The sequence below is a fragment of the Schistocerca serialis genome, chromosome 2 (genome assembly GCF_023864345.2).
Source record: "Schistocerca serialis cubense isolate TAMUIC-IGC-003099 chromosome 2, iqSchSeri2.2, whole genome shotgun sequence".
In the NCBI taxonomy this organism is placed as follows: Eukaryota; Metazoa; Arthropoda; class Insecta; order Orthoptera; family Acrididae; genus Schistocerca; species Schistocerca serialis.
The window spans coordinates 625488191-625507820 of NC_064639.1; the positions used below are offsets into that span (position 1 = coordinate 625488191).

Consider the following 19630-nt stretch of genomic DNA (forward strand, 5'->3'; position numbering starts at 1 on the left):
TGGACCCATTATTCGAAAGGCCGTGATTACTTTCCAACACTAGTACTAAACATCACCACGTCGTGCTGATCGCTTGAACGAAACTAATTGCTAATAACATCTCAGCCCAAAGGCTGGTCTGAATAACACAGTGCTTTGCTAGGCCTGCTCCTTCCTACGATTTACCTCATTCAGCTAGTTCTAGCGGAGGACCTACAATTTTAAGCAGACTTTGAACCACGGTGCATTTCAGCATTTGTCACACTGACAAATCAATGCCATATGTAAAAGGCGCGCTGAGTGACAGGATGAGATCTTAGCACTGACTGCAGATTGAGAACCGGAAATTGAATTTGTCATCTGGCACTACCCATTAACCAACCCAAGTCAAAGAAAAAAAATGAAAAACTGAAACTGATTTCAGAACTATCTGATTCCACTAAACTTTTCTTTATACAATTCTCCTATGTTCATGTGTTGCGTTTTACCTTCACAAACTGAAAAATAAAGCACAGTCCTCCCTAAAGCAGACATTTAGTCTTGTTTAAGAGGAAATAAGTACCTATTTCCAACCATAGATCACGAATCAGAACTGTTAGTTCTAGTAAAAGATAATCCATTGCAATGCTTGTACTAATTTGATGAAAAAAGAGTTTCCATTCTGATCCTATTGTCTCCATATGATATGCTTCCTCAAGAAACGTAATGAACATGGACTGTACCATAAACACAGGCGAAAATAAACAGGAATCCCTTGTGTCGCCTTCCAGTTGGAAGATCAGAACATGAAAAACTATTCAGACAGGACAGAAACATGGTCGTAGCTCACACGGGGAAACGACGAATACGGAGAGAAGATGACATACTGGAAAGGAGATGCGCTGATAAGTACTGCAGTGGAGGAAACACAAGCAGGAGTGGTTCTGACCGTAGTAGAGAGGGCCCTAATTACGCACAAACATCCCAACTAGAAATGACTTTCGCCACCAAGTTTAAAACTCTTGTTGGCGTTAGCAATGCGCTCAAATTTCGAGAGCAGCCTTTCCAAGAACAAATAGAACACCGTTAACTGTAAGGCAATTATAATATTACAGAAACGAACATGCGAGAAAAAAATTTAACGAAAAGAATGCATACATCTGATAAGATACTTCAAGATAAGCAGGAAAGTACCGCACAGCTAATAAGGAAACCACAAGAAACTGATACTTCGCTTTATCGTCAAACATACTGTCGACAGTTAGATAGCTCGGACTTAATGGGAGTGTTGTCAGGAGAAAGTTGTTTATCAAGAACCATGGAAACGGCCGCAGTCCATCTCGAAAAAGCAAATAAGGATTAGCAACGACTATACTGTGTTCGACCCGCCGCCCTCTAGTATACGAAGCTAGTGTCTTAGCATTGCGACATCCCGTAATGAGGCACATGACTGTGGCGATGAGAAGGATGCTGAACACTTCGTATGTTACTGTCTAGAACTGTGCAGGTCACATTAGTGGGTACATATTCATAATGTACTCGGAAGACAATCTTGATTTGTCTCTTCCGTTTCTTCCAATTCATTTCAGATTTCCAAGTGCTGATGTATATCAAGATAACTCCTTGCCTCTCTCTATCATCAATTTCTGTATTAGGATGTTTTCTTATTGCAATGTCAATCGCTGCTGAAGTACAGCAGTGTGGTAACTACCGTCGTCAGTCTACTGTTTTGCTGTTTAATTGTTCAATATAATTACTCATAATCGTCTTCAGATAAACTTTACATTTTTCAAATGGTTCAAATGGCTCTGAGCACTATGGGACTTAACATCTGTGATCATCAGTCCCCTAGAACTTAGAACTACTTAAACCTAACTAACCTAAGGACATCACACACATCCATGCCCGAGGTAGGATTCGAACCTGCGACCGTAGTAGCCGCGCGGTTCCGGACTGCGCGCCTAGAACCGCTAGACCACCGCGACCGGCTTACATTTTTCCCAAAGGACAATAACAAACAGGCTAATTTCGCAAAATGTTACATCTGACCCCGCGCGCTTTTGCATAGAATAACATTTCTTTTCCACGAAGTACTAACTATTTGAAAATCACTTTTACTCGTGTAGGCTTCACGTGTCATCATATTTAACATTCAAGAGGATCTACCTCGAATTGCCGTCGTCGTTTAAATGAGAAACTGCATCCGGCAGACCGCAACACCATACCATAATAGCCATTAAAGTGTCCGCAAACTCTTCACACAGCTCAAATGGCACTGACGTGTTACTCCGCCATGACAATTGTACACCAACTTCTGCGCTTGTATTACAAAAATTATATCCAGCAAATAAACTTGTCAAACATTCATTACGTCAAATGGAACTCTGTTCACAACTAGCTCTCTCTCTCTCTCTCTCTCTCTCTCTCTCTCTCTCTCTCACTCTCCCCTCCCTCACCTCCCCCCCTCTCTCTCTCTAAAACAACACACACACACACACACACACACACACACACACACACACACACTTAATTCGGTTAAGCAGCGAACTCGAGAGAAGTGTTTACTTACAGCAAAGTGTTCTGGTACAAGAGAAAGCAAAACCGTGTATATTACAGTATTTATCTGCGGACGAGACGCTAATGTAATGAATCTGCGTTTAGTTTTGCTGACGAGAGTGGTGCAGTAAAAGAGAAACGAAGTAAATCTGACCTGGCGCCTGAAGTAATCACTGTAATTGCGGTGTTGAGCGCACAGTTTCAAAGAAAGTTTAACGCCGCCCAGGCGCCAGCCAGAAAAATTTCCACTCCATGTTGTGAGGACCAACACTAAAACGTAACAACGTAACCGATTCGAGTTTATCTTCTGCCTGTAATAACCTCATCGTGGACGGGACGTTTAACACCAATTTACATTTCTTTCTTTTTTTAACTGCGAAATCTACTGTTCAGTGCATGGCACTGGAAACTTCGTACCGATGTTAGTTATAGCCACTCTCTTTCTTATCAGCCGGCCAGAGTGGCCGAGCGGTTAAAGGCGCTACAGTCTGGAACCGCACGACCACTACGGTCACAGGTTCGAATCCTGCCTCGGGAATGGATGTGTGTGATGTCCTTAGGTTAGTTAGGTTTAAGTAGTTCTAAGTTCTAGGGGACTTATGACCACAGCAGTTGAGTCCCATAGTGCTCAGAGCCATTCTCTTTCTTATCCCATTTATGTATCAGCTGCTCTCTCTCTCTCTCTCTCTCTCTCTCTCTCTCTCTTATTCCAGTCAAGTAAGAGGCGGGGGTAAAATTAACTTATACCTACGAAGGTGCCCTGATTTATTTTACATGAAATGTATTCCCAGTTGCAAACATGGGCAACCATCAGCTGTATAATGGAATGACGACAATGAAACTTTGTGCCTAACCGGGACTCGAACCCGGATTTCCTTCTTATCGTATATTCCCGTACAGGGGAGACATTTTACTTCAAAGTCGCTTGCCTGAGCACTACAATATCGTATTGATTTACTTTATCCTCTTGACCCCTACGCTAGACGTACGACAGCACAATTGTTGCATATTCTACCTCTAATACCGGTATCGAAATGTACTTCAGAGAGTTCCGAGAGAAGGATTCGTTGAGCATTTGTTACACTCTTATTTGAGCATGTGTTGCACTTCCGTATGTGCTGCACCGCCCTTTACGATCCTTATGCACTACACTTTTCCACATCACCTCAACTAATTCTTTCATCTGCATTCTCTACTCTTCATTTCACGAAACTGTTCCGTTTCGTATCACTTCGTGACAGGCGTAGAAAGTTACCGCTTCTGTTGTAGATGGACATTATTAGTTTTCTCTTTCGTTAATGAGCACTACCTTGCATTGTTTTCAAGGGAAGCTGCCATTCAATAAACAAAGAGGAGATGATACCCAAATCGCTGTGTTTCCTTACTATCAAGTGAAGATAATTTCTTGTAGACGATAGCATCGTCATCGAACCATTTTGGAGTGCGGTTGAGGCTAAATGACTGTTAACGTATGATTCAGCTGAAAGGGATTATTACGATGAGTAATTATAAGGATTTAATTATCACTTCGAGAAAATAAATTTACGTAGCAATTTGACTGTTTGCAGGTTTGCGTGCCATTTTGTTTTAGTTACTCTAGTGGTCTGCTTCGGTAGTGTCACGTGGGAATTTCATTAGCTTCACTCATGTAGCTGCACTTCAACTGCGTTCGGAAAAGCAAGCAGCAGATCTTCTCCCGTGCAAGATTGAAGTGCGCAGATGACACACCAGTAGACGCTGCATGGTCTGTTTTCTCCGCAGTCACTGTTTGTGGTATCCACAGGGAAGCGCCATTTCTGGAGGTTACTCCGGATCTTCCTACTCCAGAACAATGACGGGTGAGTGACCTCCACGGTCCAGTTCTGTTCATGCCAACGTGGGAGCGTTTCCAAAGGAAGGCCGGGTGAAGTTATTCTCAAATCGAGATATTCATAATTGTTTCCTTGCTGTAGCTGCTGCTTTTTGCAAGACTGAAGTGATCTTAAGGAAACTGGACCCCAATCTCGGGGCGGCCAGAACATGACCCTGCAATGGGTGGCTTTCCCAATGAGCCTAATTTGTTCTCTCCGCGTTGGTAGCTATGTTGCAGCGAATATCTGGTGGTGCTATGCCGGTGAGTTGATCGAGTTAACAAGTGGCGCATGCTTCAAAAAAGCCTGTCATAAGTCTACTCACTCCGTTTAGCACCCTGGCAACTAAATATCTGTGGGTAGATTTTTATCAGGTTAGGCACTCAAACTCTGCATCACTGTAGCATGTTGCTAGCGCTTTCGTTCTTGAGTTCGTGGTGGAGAGCCCTACGTGCTACCAGTGATGTTGTGAAGGATGTTATTTCTGGCTTCTATCTCCAGTCTCGTATTCTTGTAATGCTGCTTGTATGTTAAGAGTTCGATCCAGAGTGACTTCCAGATGTTTTGGATGGATTTTTTTACTAACTGTATCCATTGCCACGTGATGGTAAATTGTCAACTTGTCCGATTGCGTTGACCTTTACTCTCTAATGCCAGATCATCGGCTTACTTCTTGTGTTCGCGGGATGTGGTTGGTCATTGCTACAACTGTTAAATAACATTCATGAAAGAACTCTTCCTTGTGGTACATCATTTCTTCGACGTCTCAGTCGACTACGCATGCCTAACAAAATCTTCTGTTTTGGAGTAAACTTTGAATAAGATAGGTCGATTTTCTGTGACAGTGGATGGTGACTGACAGCGTCAAAAGTAGTCGTCAGGTCGGTAAAAGTTACGTGTGTAATGTTCCGAGTCATCCTCAGTAAATTGCCTGATTTTGAGGACCTAAAACGCGCAGCTTTTTCCTGCTCTTGTTGTTGTATTAGGAATAACTCTACAACAAGAATCAAACGATTCAGCAATATTCGTTCGAAGATTTTGAGCATGTGGCACAACAAGGATATTACCCTTCAGTTTTCTGACGACTTTCTAGTTTTTAAGGACGTTATCACAAGTAATTTCCTCTATGTTTTGAGTAAATTACAGGCTTTTATACGTTTGTTGAAAAGAGTCAAAATCAACTCTCTCTTTTCTTCCTGATGGATCGGTATACAGTTTTGCATAGCATCATATGCAAGAGCCAATCTAGGAAGACGGACTGCGCGTATTTATAAGTGTTTACTGTTTACAACATCCCGTATTTGGAAAAATGTAAATACTGTTCGATCTTAGAATACGCTATAGGGTCCAGCAATGGCAGACGTTAGGTATAGACTGATCAATAATCAGACTGAGGAGAGAAAAGTCATGCGACAGAGATTTGCACACACACACACACACACACACACACACACAGATGGCAGTAGTATCGTACACACGGTACAAAAGAGCAATGCATTGGCGGAGCTGCCATTTGGTGCTCAAGTGATTCACGTGGAAAGATTTCCGAGGTGATTATGGCCGCACTACGGAAATTGACAGACTCTGAACGCGAAATGCCGGCCGTTGTGTCCGAGCGGTTCTAGGCGCTTTAGTCCGGAACCACGCGGCTGCTACGTCGCAGGTTCGAATCCTGTCTCGGGCATGGATGTGTGTGATGTTCTTAGGTAGTTCTAAGTCTAGGGGACTGATGTCCTCAGATGTTGGGTCCCATAGTGCTTAGAACCTTTTGAACCATTTTTTAACGCGAAATAGTACTTGGGGTTAGACGCAAAAGACATCCCATTTCAGAAATCGTTAGAGAATTCAGTATTCTGCGAAACACAGTGTCAAGAGTGTGCTGCGAATAGCAAGTTTCATTGATTATCTCTCACCACAGATAAGACAGTGCCCGACGGCCTTCACTTAACGACCGAGAGCAGCGGAGTTTGCGTAGAGTTGTCACTGTTAACAGACAAGTAACACTGCGTGAAATAGCCGCAGAGGACAATGTGGGACGTACTACGGACGTATCCGTCAGGACAGCGCGGCGAAAATTGGTTCAAAAATGGTTCAAATGGCTCTGAGCACCATGGGACTTAACTTCTGAGGTCATCAGTCCCCTAGAACTTACAACTACTTAAACCTAACTAACCTAAGGACATCACACACATCCATGCCCGACGCAGGATTCGAACCTGCGACCGTAGCGGTCGCGCGGTTCCAGACTGTAGCGCCTAGAAACGCTCGGCCACCCCGGCCGGCCGAAAATTGGTGTTGTTGGGCTATGGCAGCAGACGACCGACGCGAGTGCCCCTGCTAACAGCACGACATAGCCTGCAGCGTCTCTCCTGGTCTCTTGACGATAATGGTTGGATCCTAGACGACTGGAAAACCGTGGCCTGGTCAGATGAGTCTTGATTTCAGTTGGTGAGAGCTGATGGTAGGTTTCGAGGGTGGCACAGACCGCACAAAGCCATTGCCAACAACGCACTAAGCTGGTGGTGGATCCATATTAGGGGATGGTTCAAATGGCTCTGAGCACTATGGGACTCAACTGCTGTGGTCATCAGTCCCCTAGAACTTAGAACTACTTAAACCTAACTAACCTAAGGACACCATACACATCCATGCCCGAGGCAGGATTCGAACCTGCGACCGTAGCAGTCTCACGGTTCCGGACTGCGCGCCTAGAACCGCGAGACCACCGCGGCCGGCTCATATTAGGGGAGGCTGTGTTTACACGGAGTGCATTGGGTCCTCTGGTCCAACTGGTTATTCGGCTACTTGGAGACCATCTGTAGCCATTCATGGACTTCATGTTTTCACACAAATATGTCACGTCACCGGGCCACAGTTGTTCGCGACTGGTTTGAAGATCGTTCTGGGCAGTTTGAGCGAATTTGGCCACCCAGATCGACCGACATGAATCTTATTGAACATTTAGGGGACATAATCGAGAGGTCAGTTCTTGTACAAAATCCTGCACCGGCAACACCTTCGCAATTATGGACGGCTATAGAGGCAGCATGCCTCAGTATTTCTGCAGAGGACTTCCAACGACTTGAGTCCACGCCAGGTCGAGTAGCGGCACTACGCTGGGGAAAAGGTGTTCCGCCACGATATTAGGAGGTACCCCGTGACTTTTGTCACCACAGTGTGTGTGCAACCGTTGCTTTATCGTTCTAATAAACAGATGTATTGTACTTTGCGTTCCTTCCAATCACGTGAGACTATTGGCTTCGAGAGAGATTCTCGACAGATACGAGCTAAGGAAATGGTTAACGCAGCAGAGTATTCATACGTAAATCTAATAGCGATTCTGCCAAGGCCATGAGCGCTGTGCGCTTGAGGTTAATATCAAATGTTTTTGAATACAGAGAGTGCTTGTTCGAGTATCGAGTTTGGGAGGTTGCGCGGCCTGGAAGCTTAGGCGCCGGTGGCAGCTGGGTGGCTACGGCTGCGGTTATCGGCGCTGGCACAGCAGAGCTCGGCTCGGCACAGGGAGTGGCTGTGCTGGGTCTGGGGTCGGCTGACGCCGCGGTATTGATCTGGCGACACCCTGACACCCCGGCGGCCTTCGAGGCGACGCGTCGCGGCTGGGGCCCTGCTGCACGCCCAGACACAGCGCAGCTCCGGAGATGCGCTCCAGCGGGGCCCTGCAACCGGGCCTTCACGACAGGATGCTGGCAGTCTTACGGGGAAGCACTCGCACTACAGCTGAGGGTCAACTGCGAAACAGAGATGCTGGCCGTTGCCACGCGTATCCTATAATGTTCCAGTGCACTATCAGTGTGGGAAAGTGCGCTGCTATCGAGTCCTACTCTTAAATTCAAAACTAACAGTAAATTAGCCGTCTTTAAGTTATAGAAAACGTGATATGCTATTACTAGGGAATTGCAAAAAGTCTTCCGAATATTTTCTTATTCTGTAATAATATTTTCATCGCGGAAGATGGATTCCGTAGAAATATTGGAACACGTGAGGCAATACTGACCCTATGACTTATCTTAGAAGAAAGATTAAGAAAGGGAAAACCTACGTTCCTAGCATTTGTAGACTTAGAGAAAGCTTTTGACAATATTGATTGGAATACTCTCTTTCAAATTCTGAAGGTGGCAGGGGTAAAATACAGAGACCGAAAGGCTATTTACAATTTGTACAGAAACCAGATGGCAGTTATAAGAGTCGAGGGGCACGAAAGGAAGCAGTGTTTGGGAAGGAAGTGAGACAGGCTTGCAGCCTTTCCCCGATGTTATTCAATCTATATATTCAGCAAGCAGTAAAGGAAACAAAAGAAAAATTCGGAGTAGGTATTAAAATCCATGGAGAAGAAATAAAAACTTTGAGGTTCGTCGATGACATTGTAATACTGTCAGAGACAGCAAAGGACCTGGAAGAGCAGTTGAACGGAATGGACAGTGTCTTGAAAGGAGGATATATGATGAACATCAAACTGGCAATGGCAAGGAAAGCGTTTCTGAAGAACAGAAATTTGGTACCATGAGGTACAGATTTAAGTGTCAGGAAGTCATTTCTGAAAGTATTTGTATGGAGTGTAGCCATGTATAGAAGTGAAACATGGACGATAAATAGTTTGGACAAGAAGAGAATAGAAGCTTTCGAAATTTGGTGCTACAGAAGAATGCTGAAGATTAGATGGGTAGATCACATAACTAATGAGGAGGTATTGAACAGAATTGGGGAGAAGAGGGGTTTGTGGCACAACTTGACAAGAAGAAGGGACCGGTTCGTAGGACATGTTCTGAGGCATCAAGGGATCACATATTTAGCATTGGAGGGCAGCGTGGAGGGTAAAAATCGTAGAGGAAGACCAAGAGGTGAATACACTAAGCAGATTCAAAAACATGTAGGTTGCAGTAAGTACTGGGAGATGAAGAAGCTTGCACAGGATAGGGTAGCATGGAGAGCTGCATCAAACCAGTCTCAGGACTGAAGACCACAACAACAACACATTCTGTAATAGCTAAACAAAGAATTAAAACGTGTAATTATTACTTAAAACACAGGGAGCGAAGGGCTATTTACCACGTGTACAGAAACCAGACGCCAGTCATAAGAGTTTAGGTGCATGAAAAGGAAGCAGTGATTGAGAAGGCAGTGAGACAGGGCTGTATCCTAACGCCGATGTTATTCAATCTTTATGTTGAACAAGCAGTAAAGGAAACTACAAAAAAATTTGGAGAAGGAATTAAAGTTCAGGGAGAATAAATAAAAACTTTTGAGGTTGCCGATGACGTATTTCTGTCAGAGATAGCAAAGGACTTGGAAGAAAAGTTGAACGGAATGGACAGTGTCTTGAAAGGATAATATAAGAACAACATCAAGAAAAGCTAAACAAGGATAATCGAGTGTTGTCAAATGAAATCAGGTGATGGAGAGGAAATAAGATTAGGAAACGGGACCCTTAAAGTAGTAGGCAGCAAAATAACTGATGACAAGAAAAGCGTTTCTGAAGAAGAGAAACTGGGTAACATCAAATATAAACTTAAGTGTTGGGAAGTCTTTTCTGAAGGTATTTGTCTGGGGTGTAGCCATGTATGGAAGTGAAACATGAACGATGAATAGTTTAGACAAGAAGAGAATAGAGGTTGAAATGTGGTGCTACAGGAGAATGAAGATTGCATGGGTAGATCACATAACTAATGAGGTGGTACTGAATAGAATTGGGGAGACAAGAAATTTGTGGCACAACATGACTAACCGATCCGGAAGTGTGTGTGTGTGTGTAGCGGGGGGGCGGGGGCTAAAAATCTTAGAGGGAGACAAAGAAATGAATACAGCAAGCAGATTCAGAAGGATGTAGGGTGTAGTAGTTATTCGCAGATTAAGAGGCTTGCACAGGATAGAGTTGCATGGAGACTGTATTAAACCAGGCTTCGGAATGAAGACCACAGCAACAATATTTACCTCTGGAAAATATGGTTCCTAATTTAGTGTTTTTTAGCTACGCGTTGTAAATAAACACTAAAATTTGATTAATTAATAACATAGCGTTTATTCGCACCAAACGTTTGTTTCAAAGGTAAAGAGTGCTGTATAGCTGTTGGTAACTCTGCAGACGTTTCAGTCGTAATAAGTTTTCGGACATGGGGCAGCTACTACTCGGTCAAGCAGCTCGTCAACTGGCATGACATGGCTGGGTGCACCCCGTTTCGGTCCTTCCGTCAAGGAAAAGTCCCTGCCAGTACTAAATCTTCAAAATGGTTCAAATGGCTCTACGCACCATGGGACTTAACATCTGAGGTCATCAGTCCCCTAGACTTAGAACTACTTAAACCTAACGACATCACACACATACATGCCCGAAGCAGGGTTCGAACCTGCGACCGTAGGAGCAGCGCGGTTCCGGACTGAAGCGCCTAGAACCGCTCGGCCATATCGGCCGGCACCTAACTAACCTAAGGAAATCACACACATCCATGCCCGAGGCAGGATTCGAACCTGCGACCGTTGCAGCAGCGCGGTTCCGGACTGAAGCGCCTAGAACTGCTCGCGCACAGCGGCCGGCCCTGCCAGTACCGTATGCAGTTAGCCGCTCTAACCACTCAGCTACTGATGCGGACAAGTTACAGACCGAGAACTTCAAAACTCAGTATTTTCTGAACATAAAACACAGATTAATTACGAGACTAAAATATTGCCCCACGCTTCTACACACTGGGATTCTGTTATAAAACAAGCAGTAGAAATTAGAATATGCGAAAACAATATCAACTGGGACAACGGCTGTATTCTCACTGGTGCGGTGAAGCGAGCTCTCCAAGCTGCGAAGACAAAATGAAATGCGCTGGCATCACTAGCGCAAATATGGACACAATATCTAGCAGTATCACGTAATGATGACGTACGCTGGTCTATCATAAGCTATCTACAGGTTGCAAACGGCTACCATAACAATAACCTCTACGGTCAGTAATTCTTTACAAAGACGATGGACGATTTAATCGAAACCTCGAACTTGTACACAGTTCTGATGTTACAAGCACACCGAGAATGTTTTATATATCGTACGGGGAGGGGTTGGTCAAAAATACGGGCAATACAGCGGGAAATCGATTCCTGAACATCAATGCAGATGCTAGCCAAGCCTACAGATTTTGCTGTTGGTTCAAAAATGGCTCTGAACACTATGGGACTTAACTTCTGAGGTCATCAGTCCCCTAGAACTTAGAACTACTTAAACGTAATTAACCTAAGGACATCACACACATCCATGCCCGAGGCAGGATTCGAACCTGCAACCGTAGCGGTCGCGCGGTTCCAGACTGTAGCGCCTAGAACCGCTCGGCCACCCCGGACGGCTTTCGCTGTTGCATCTGACCACGAATAACGTCCTTGTAACGCCCTCAATGCATCGCAAGTGTCATTCGTGGCCATAACAGTGTTCTGTGTAGTTGTGAGTGCATTATGTCGGTCGAAGCTGAGTGAATTCGAACGTGGGCAAACTGTTCGTGCTCGTATTGTGGGCACTTCCGTAACCAAGGGAGTCGAAGCGTTTGGTGTTTCAAGAGGCACCGTATCGAAGATTTATACCGCCTGTAGGGAATGTGAAAAACATCATCCGCTAAGTCACAAAGCGGACGAACGAGTGTGTTGAGTGATGGTGACGGACGGCCATTCACGAAGATTGTGCCAAAAAACAAGAGAAATGTAGCTGGAAAAGTCACTGCAGTATTAAGCGTCACACTCGTGAACACTGTCACCACCAAAACAACACGCAGGGAGCACCATAAGCAGTGAACTGCATGGTGAGCTGGAATTCCAGAACCACACATCAGTGATGCAGATGCCAATAAAAGAAAATGTGGTGCTGAAACCATAAAAGCTGGACTCTGGAGCAATGGAAGGAAGTCATTTGGTCGGACGAGTCTTGTTTCACTCTGTTTCCAACTTCGGGCCGAGCTTACGTTCCAAGAGTGAAACGTGGCGGGGGTTCGGTGAGTATTTGGGCAGCCATATGGTATTCCAGGAGCTCCATGGTTATTCTGGAAGTTCTCATGACTGAAAAAGGATTTTGTGACCATTTCGGCTGATTAGGTCGATCCCATCGTACAGTGTCTCTTCCTCAATGGTGACGCTATGTTCCAAGAAGACGGGGCTTCTGACCACACAATTCGCATCGTCCAGAACTGGTTTTGTGAGCTCTAGGATGACTTGTAGTATCTTAACAGTCACCAGATCTCAATATTATTTAGCCTTTGTGATCTACTTTGGAAAGAAGGATGCGTGATTGCTGTCCATCTCCATCATCGTTAGCTGAAAGTTCGATTATTTTGTAAGAATAATGATATAAGATTCCCCTGAAAACCGCACAGGAATTGTATTTATCCATTCCGAGATGACTGGAGCTGTTTTGAATGCCAAAGAGTTTACTACAACGCATGAGGAATGAAAATGTGTTATATTTTTGCTAGCATATTTTTGTGCGCCCCGTGTATTACGATTAAAGTGGTTAAACGCTACCAATTATTACCGATGAAATATAACAACCGCTACCTCCGAAAAACGGATTCTATTCGAGAGCGGCATTATTGCAGGAAGATCTGCAGCGGATAGGCTCTTGGTGCAGGGAGTGGCAACTGTCCCTTAACATAGACAAATGTAATGTATTGCGAATACATAGAAAGAAGGATCCTTTATTGTATGATGATATGATAGCGGAACAAACACTGGTAGCAGTTACTTCTGTAAAATATCTGGGAGTATGCGTGCGGAACGATTTGAAGTGGAATGATCATATAAAATTAATTGTTGGTAAGGCGGGTACCAGGTTGAGATTCATTGGCAGAGCCCTTAGAAAATGTAGTCCATCAACAAAGAAGGTGGCTTACAAAACACTCGTTCGACCTATACTTGAGTATTGCTCATCAGTGTGGGATCCGTACCAGATCGGGTTGACAGAGGAGATAGAGAAGATCGAAAGAAGAGCGCCGCGTTTGATCACAGGGTTATTTGGTAAGCGTGATAGCGTTACGGAGATGTTTAGCAAACTCAAGTGGCAGACTCTGCAAGAGAGGCGCTCTGCATCGCGGTGTAGCTTGCTGTCCAGATTTCGAGAGGGTGCGTTTCTGGATGAGGTATCGAATATATTGCTTCCCCCTACATATACCTCCCGAGGAGATCACGAATGTACAATTAGAGAGATTCGAGCGCGCACGGAGGCTTTCCGGCAGTCGTTCTTCACGCGAACCATACGCGACTGGAACAGGAAAAGGAGGTAACGACAGTGGCACGTAAAGTGCCCTCCGCGACACACTGTTACGTGGCTTGCGGAGTATAAATGTAAATGTAGATGTATTCATCGTGGGTCTGTTTAGTCAGCGCGAAGAACCGATGGATAACTGTTTAGCGCGCCGTTAATGCCAAGATAATGAAGGATGGAGCACAAGCTTTGAATAGTCAAGAGTAGGGTAGGAAACCGACTGTGACGTTTTCAGAGGAACCAGTCAAGAATTTAGGAACTTAGGAAGACTACAGATAACTCAAATCTCGACTTTCGGACGGCCGTTTGGAAACGGATCTTCACGAAATACAGTCTTGTACGTTAACTACGCTACTATCTAGATCGGTTAGATAGAAATTAGCAGTTAGCGACAGAGGCGAGTTAACGAAGAGCTGCCCATTGTGTGCGAGGATGCGAACGGGACCTCGGGCAGTCGGACGAGCGCTGGGAGACCCACAGCCAGTGTAGCGCACGCTTCGCTTTCCAGACGGCTGGCGACGCCACACGTGTCACGCACGTGTGAAGCGCCCTGCGGCGCATCCGAGCCGAGGGGAGCAACGTCCCCCACATGTCACAAAGGCCCGCTCTCCAGCGCTTCCTATCACAGCTCGCAAACTTGCGGCCGCGCAATATTCGCCTGCGTAACGCGGATGCCGGCCAATGGTGAAGCACAATTTTCATAATCACCACACTACGAAATTTTCAACTGTGCGTTGTCAGATACAGGTAAATATCTAACGCTTTTTTTTATTTTTAAGAGAATGTTCTCTGTTGTCCGTCAAAGCCGCCAGTAAAGATCAGCAGTCAGCTCTACGGTCGGGGAAAATTTTTATCACACAGCTACATTGTACTGCAATAACAATCTGTGAAAATCTCGTAGCCTTGAAGTCATACTGTGGAAACGGTGCAGTCCGTGGTAAAATCTTGCGCAAAAGCTCCCAGCGTACTGACGCTTTGTCTCCATTTCCAGAGGGAAGTCATTCATTGGAACCATACTACAGGACTGCCCGTAAGCAGTCACGTATTAGTCGTGCAAAGACTAGCAGTACTGCATAGCCACCTTCCGTTCTGAAATGCTATCGAGAAAGCATCTGCAGTTATATATACGATCGGATGCTGTAGAAATTCAGCAACTCTACGTACCCGAGTGGGGCGTCAAAAACTGTCATGAAATGATGATCAGAAAACCGTGAAACTCACTCACTCTAAATGTTACCAACGGTGTTTTTTTTCCCGTTGCTAGCCATTCTGTATCACTGCTGAGCGGGCCTCTCTAAAATGCTTCCAGTGGTTTTATTTCGCGATGCAGCTGGCCATAACGCTCTTCCATAGTTTCTCTATACATCCAGCCATCCAATGAATAGTCTCTTGATACCCCGTACATCCCTACCTTACTCCTGCCACATGTGATCGTGACTTTACAAATAATGAAGGAAGGAAGATGGGACTTAAATGGCCACTGCATACATGTCAGATACGGCCGCTGCGTGAGAGATAATAACTTCGCATATACTAACCAAATGTCCCTTAGCGGCCAAAACCACTAACATGTTGACTCCGTTTGTCGCTGTCTGGAAGTTTGTACCGAAGGAGCATAGCTCCAAGAATCGCTGCTACGACGTACGAAACTTTTCATCGGAGCTATCGCTGTTAAGATCTTGACTAAATACTAAGTTTATGACGTGTGCGTCGTTGTTTTACACCAAAACGTCATGTACTTGTTTTCACATATAAACATGCCGTCTCATAACGTCGATGTAGTTATGATATTTTCTAATGTATTGAGGCGTTCCCTGTGTTTAAAGAAGACGCTACCATCTTACCATCGTCTCTTTACTAAACCATTATTACGTGAAATGTCCACACAATTCCTTCAGATCTCTCAAGCTTACGCTTGTTCCCAGTTATTGTTGAAGATAAACTGTGATATGAGATGAACAGTTGTGAGTTAATGTTTGAACTGTTAATCATTTGGTCAACGAAATTTTTAAAGACGGCAGGTGCAAATGTACCACTTCCCTTATCACACTTACGTGGAGAATTTATGCACCACCAGTCGTCATCACTGAAGATTATTCATAGCTACTTAATAACAACGATTCGTGTAGGGTTGCGCATCATTTTCCTGTGAGAAATGCCACTAACGTCAATCAAGAGACGCACGTTCTTATAGATCAGACAGAGCTCCCCCTAACCATAATTCAACAACCAGCTTCATATTGTCTCATGACAAGCCTTTTGCATCAATTTACACAGATACTCTCTCTGATTACCTTCGGACTAAAATTACAATGTCCGGTTCATTCTCTTAAAATTTTATCACAAACCATAAGGAGCCATATTAGCAACGTAAATCTAATATGACCTTTCTTACAAAAGTTTCTTCACATATGTCACCCATTTATTTACAGGTGAAAATTCCCCAGAGCCCAAAAACCAACTATAGTTATAGACACAGCTGCGACATTCTGACTTCTGAACTGGATTAATCAACCTCTTTCAGTGTACGGTGGAATCTGACACAGGGTACAAAATCGCATTTCTCTCTCTCTTTCTCTCACGAGCACACGCGAGCACTACCAGAGCAGACAACAGCTTTTTGGGTTAGTACCGGCAGTTCGCCATTCAGCCAACAATCTACACAGGTTACAGTCTTGGAAGTTCTAGACGACTGACTCTTCTAATTACGAACTGTCTTCGCTTTGGTGTTCATGCCAACAACGTACCTCCCGGAATAAGCTGCTTGTTACATGACGCAGCGGAAGCGTCCAGGGCCCTTGCCTGCACCTGCCAGGCGCCGAAACTTATATACGCTGGAGGCCATTTTTAACGACGTCTTCAAATGACTGTTGCCTTTACACAGTACTAATAATAAATACCATTTCTACCAAACATCCTCTCTCTACTCACAGGCTAAACTACTGTAGCCGAGGTTGTTAACGGTGGATAGAGCGTTAGCGCTCGGCCAGAATGGAGTAACATCTTCAGAATCTGTAAATGGAAATAACTGCCATCTGCAGCAGTTGGCTGGTAATTGAAAAGAGATGGTAGCACGCAGTTCCTGAATACCAGACTATCCGTCAATATCCTGTTGTAAGGATCCTGTATCCTTACAAGTCATATTACCTTCTATTTTTCACATTTTCTAACCTTATTCTTTAGTTTGGTTACATACTGAGTAAGGATAGTCATGCATCAACAGCTGGTTAGGATGCATCCAGCAGCAAAAGCCAATCGGTAACTGCTGACAGTGCGCGTCGCGTTGCAGTATTCCTGAAGTTCGTGTACAGAAATTCATGTTTCGTAGCATACAGGACTTTCCTAAATCAAAGTGTAGCTTAAACTGGTTTTTGGAGCACGAAGAATGCCAACAATAGTAGCATTTTCTGATCCATAATTAACTGTTGTCATTTGAAACTTCCTGCCAGATTAAAATTGTGTGCCGGACCGAGACTCGAACTCGGGGCCTTTGCCTTTCGCGGGCAAATGCTCTACCAACTGAGCTACCCAAGCACGACTCACGCCCCGTCCTGACAGCTTTACTTCTGCCAGTACCTCGTCTCGTACCTTCCAAACTTTACAGAAGCTCTCCTGCGAACCTTGCAGAACTTGCACTCCTGAAAGAAAGGATATTGCGGAGGCATGGCTTAGCCACAGCCTGGGGGATGTTTCTAGAATGAAATTTTCACTCTACAGCGGAAGGTAGGAGACGAGGTACTGACAGAAGTAAAGCTGTGAAGACGGGGTGTGAGTCGTGCTTGGGTAGCTCAGTTGGTAGAGCACTTGCCCGCAAAAGGCAAAGGTCCCGAGTTCGAGTCTCGATCCGGCACACAGTTTTAATCTGCCAGGAAGTTTCATATCAGCGCACACTCCGCTACAGAGTGACGATCTCATTCTGTTGTCATTTAATTCCTTGATTGTTTGTTTCGCACCATGCTATCGAAGGAACACATTATTCGCCGACTAGAGAAACGGGTGTGGAGAGGCGTAATGAAGCACTGTACTCGTAGCTAATATCGTCGTGGCAGTTGTTGTGAAGGCATGTGATAGAGATCTACCCGTCGCATGGGAACGTTCAGCACGGTGGCTACGATCTCAGCGAGGCGACAGCTTTATTTCGGCTACAGGTTTGTTCATTTTGCTTTCATACTGATCAAAAACACGAACCATGACACTATGTTCTACACGCTGCCACCAGTCACCAACACTATACAACTACACTCGCATCCGACATGCAGTTCGCTGATCTAGTTTCTAGTCGACAAGCTCACTTCACGCACAGCGACATATGATAATACACTGACGGAAAAAATAGCAACACCAAGAAGGAGTTGTGCGACATAAGCGAAAGTTGGTAGGCGTGTCTCTACGTCTGAAAGATTACTCAAATTTCGCGCCAGTCACATACGAGTGGCATTAGTAGCGCCACTATGAGGCTGCAAGTATGTTTGCTTTAAATACAAGCTGTAATGGTCGTGAGCATTGTCTTTGAGATTGGACGCGGTGAAATGATGTTAGTCAAGAATGCCTTTAGGGAGACAAAGACGCTATAATTGCCGGCCGGTGTGACCGAGCTGTTCTAGGCGCTTCAGTCTGGAACCGCGCAATCGCTATGGTCGCAGGTCCGAATCCTGCCTCGGGCATGGATGTGTGTGATGTCCTTAGGTTAGTTAGGTTTAAGTAGTTCTAAGTTCTAGGGGACTGACGACCTCAGATATTAAGTCCCATAGTGCTCAGAGCCATTTGAACCATTTGAACGCTATGATCAACATCTCACTGAGTTTGAAAGAGGTAGTGTAATAGGGCTAGGAGAAACTGGATGTTTCTCCCGCGATATTGCGGAAGGACTCGGCTGGAAAGTAGCCACTGTACATGACTGTTGCCAGTGGTGGTGACGAGAATGTGCGATGGACGGCCACGTGGCATTATCGAGAGGGAAGGCCACCGCATTCGGCATATAGCTCTGGCGCATCGTACTGCATCTGCAGCAGCAATCTGAGCAGCAGTTGGCACCACTGTGACACAACAGACTGTTACAAATCGTTTACTTCAAGGACAGCTCCGAGCCGGACACCCTGTAGCGTCCGTTCCATTGATCCCAAACCACCATTTTCGACTTCATTGGTGTCAATTGAAAGCTCTTGAAAAGCAGGGTGGAGGTCTGTTGTGTTTTCTAATCAAAGCTGGTTCTGCCTCTGTGCCAGTAATGACCATGTGTTGGCTAGGAGGCGTCTGCAACCGAACGGTCTGCGGGGTACACACACTGCACCTACACCTGGAGTTACCGTCTGGGGTGCGATTTCGTACGACAGCAGGAGCACTGTCCTGGTTATCCCACGTACCCTGACAGCAAATTTGTGCGTCAAAGTGGTGATTCGACCTGTTGCGCTGGCAATTCATGAACAGCATTCCAGTGGGTGTTTTCCAACAGGATAACGCTCGTCCACATACCGCTGTTGTAACTCAGAGTGTCGACCTATTGCCTTGGCCTCCTCGATCATCAGATCTTTCTCCAATCGAGCACATATGGGATATCATCGGACGACAACTCCAGCGTCATCCACAAACAGCGTTAACCGTTTCTGAACTGACCGACCAACTGTAACATGCGTGAAATTTCACCCCACAACCTGACAGCCGGCACCTGTGCAAGGCAATGCATCCACGTTTGCATGCTTCCACTCAACATTCTGGCGGTTACACCAGTTGTTAATGTACCAGATTTTCACATTTGTAGTGGCTTCTCTCGCGCTTACATTAACCCGTGATCTTGCAATGTTAATCACTTAAATGTTACCTAGACAAATGCATTTACGTAATTGCATTATTCTACATTAATTAATTTGGTGTTGCGATTATGAACTATACTACCCCTGAGTACGCAGTAACAAATACGAACGAGGAAGCAAGACTCATTCGGGCTCCTGTTGTTTTTTCCTAAGCAACGTGGCGAAATGACGTGTCAGCAGTTTCATAATATCCTGGAGATCCACTTGCGCAG

At 45.0% G+C, this 19630-nt stretch overlaps 1 protein-coding gene and 1 non-coding gene across 2 annotated transcripts in view; both read right to left on the reverse strand.

The window, feature by feature from the left end:
- Positions 1-19630, reverse strand: part of LOC126457687 (protein gustavus) — a 348237-nt gene that overhangs the window by 152937 nt on the left and 175670 nt on the right. The gene's annotated exons all lie outside the window — the stretch shown is intronic.
- Positions 17069-17143, reverse strand: Trnas-cga (transfer RNA serine (anticodon CGA)). The gene has a single exon. It is a non-coding gene; the product is annotated as a tRNA-Ser (tRNA).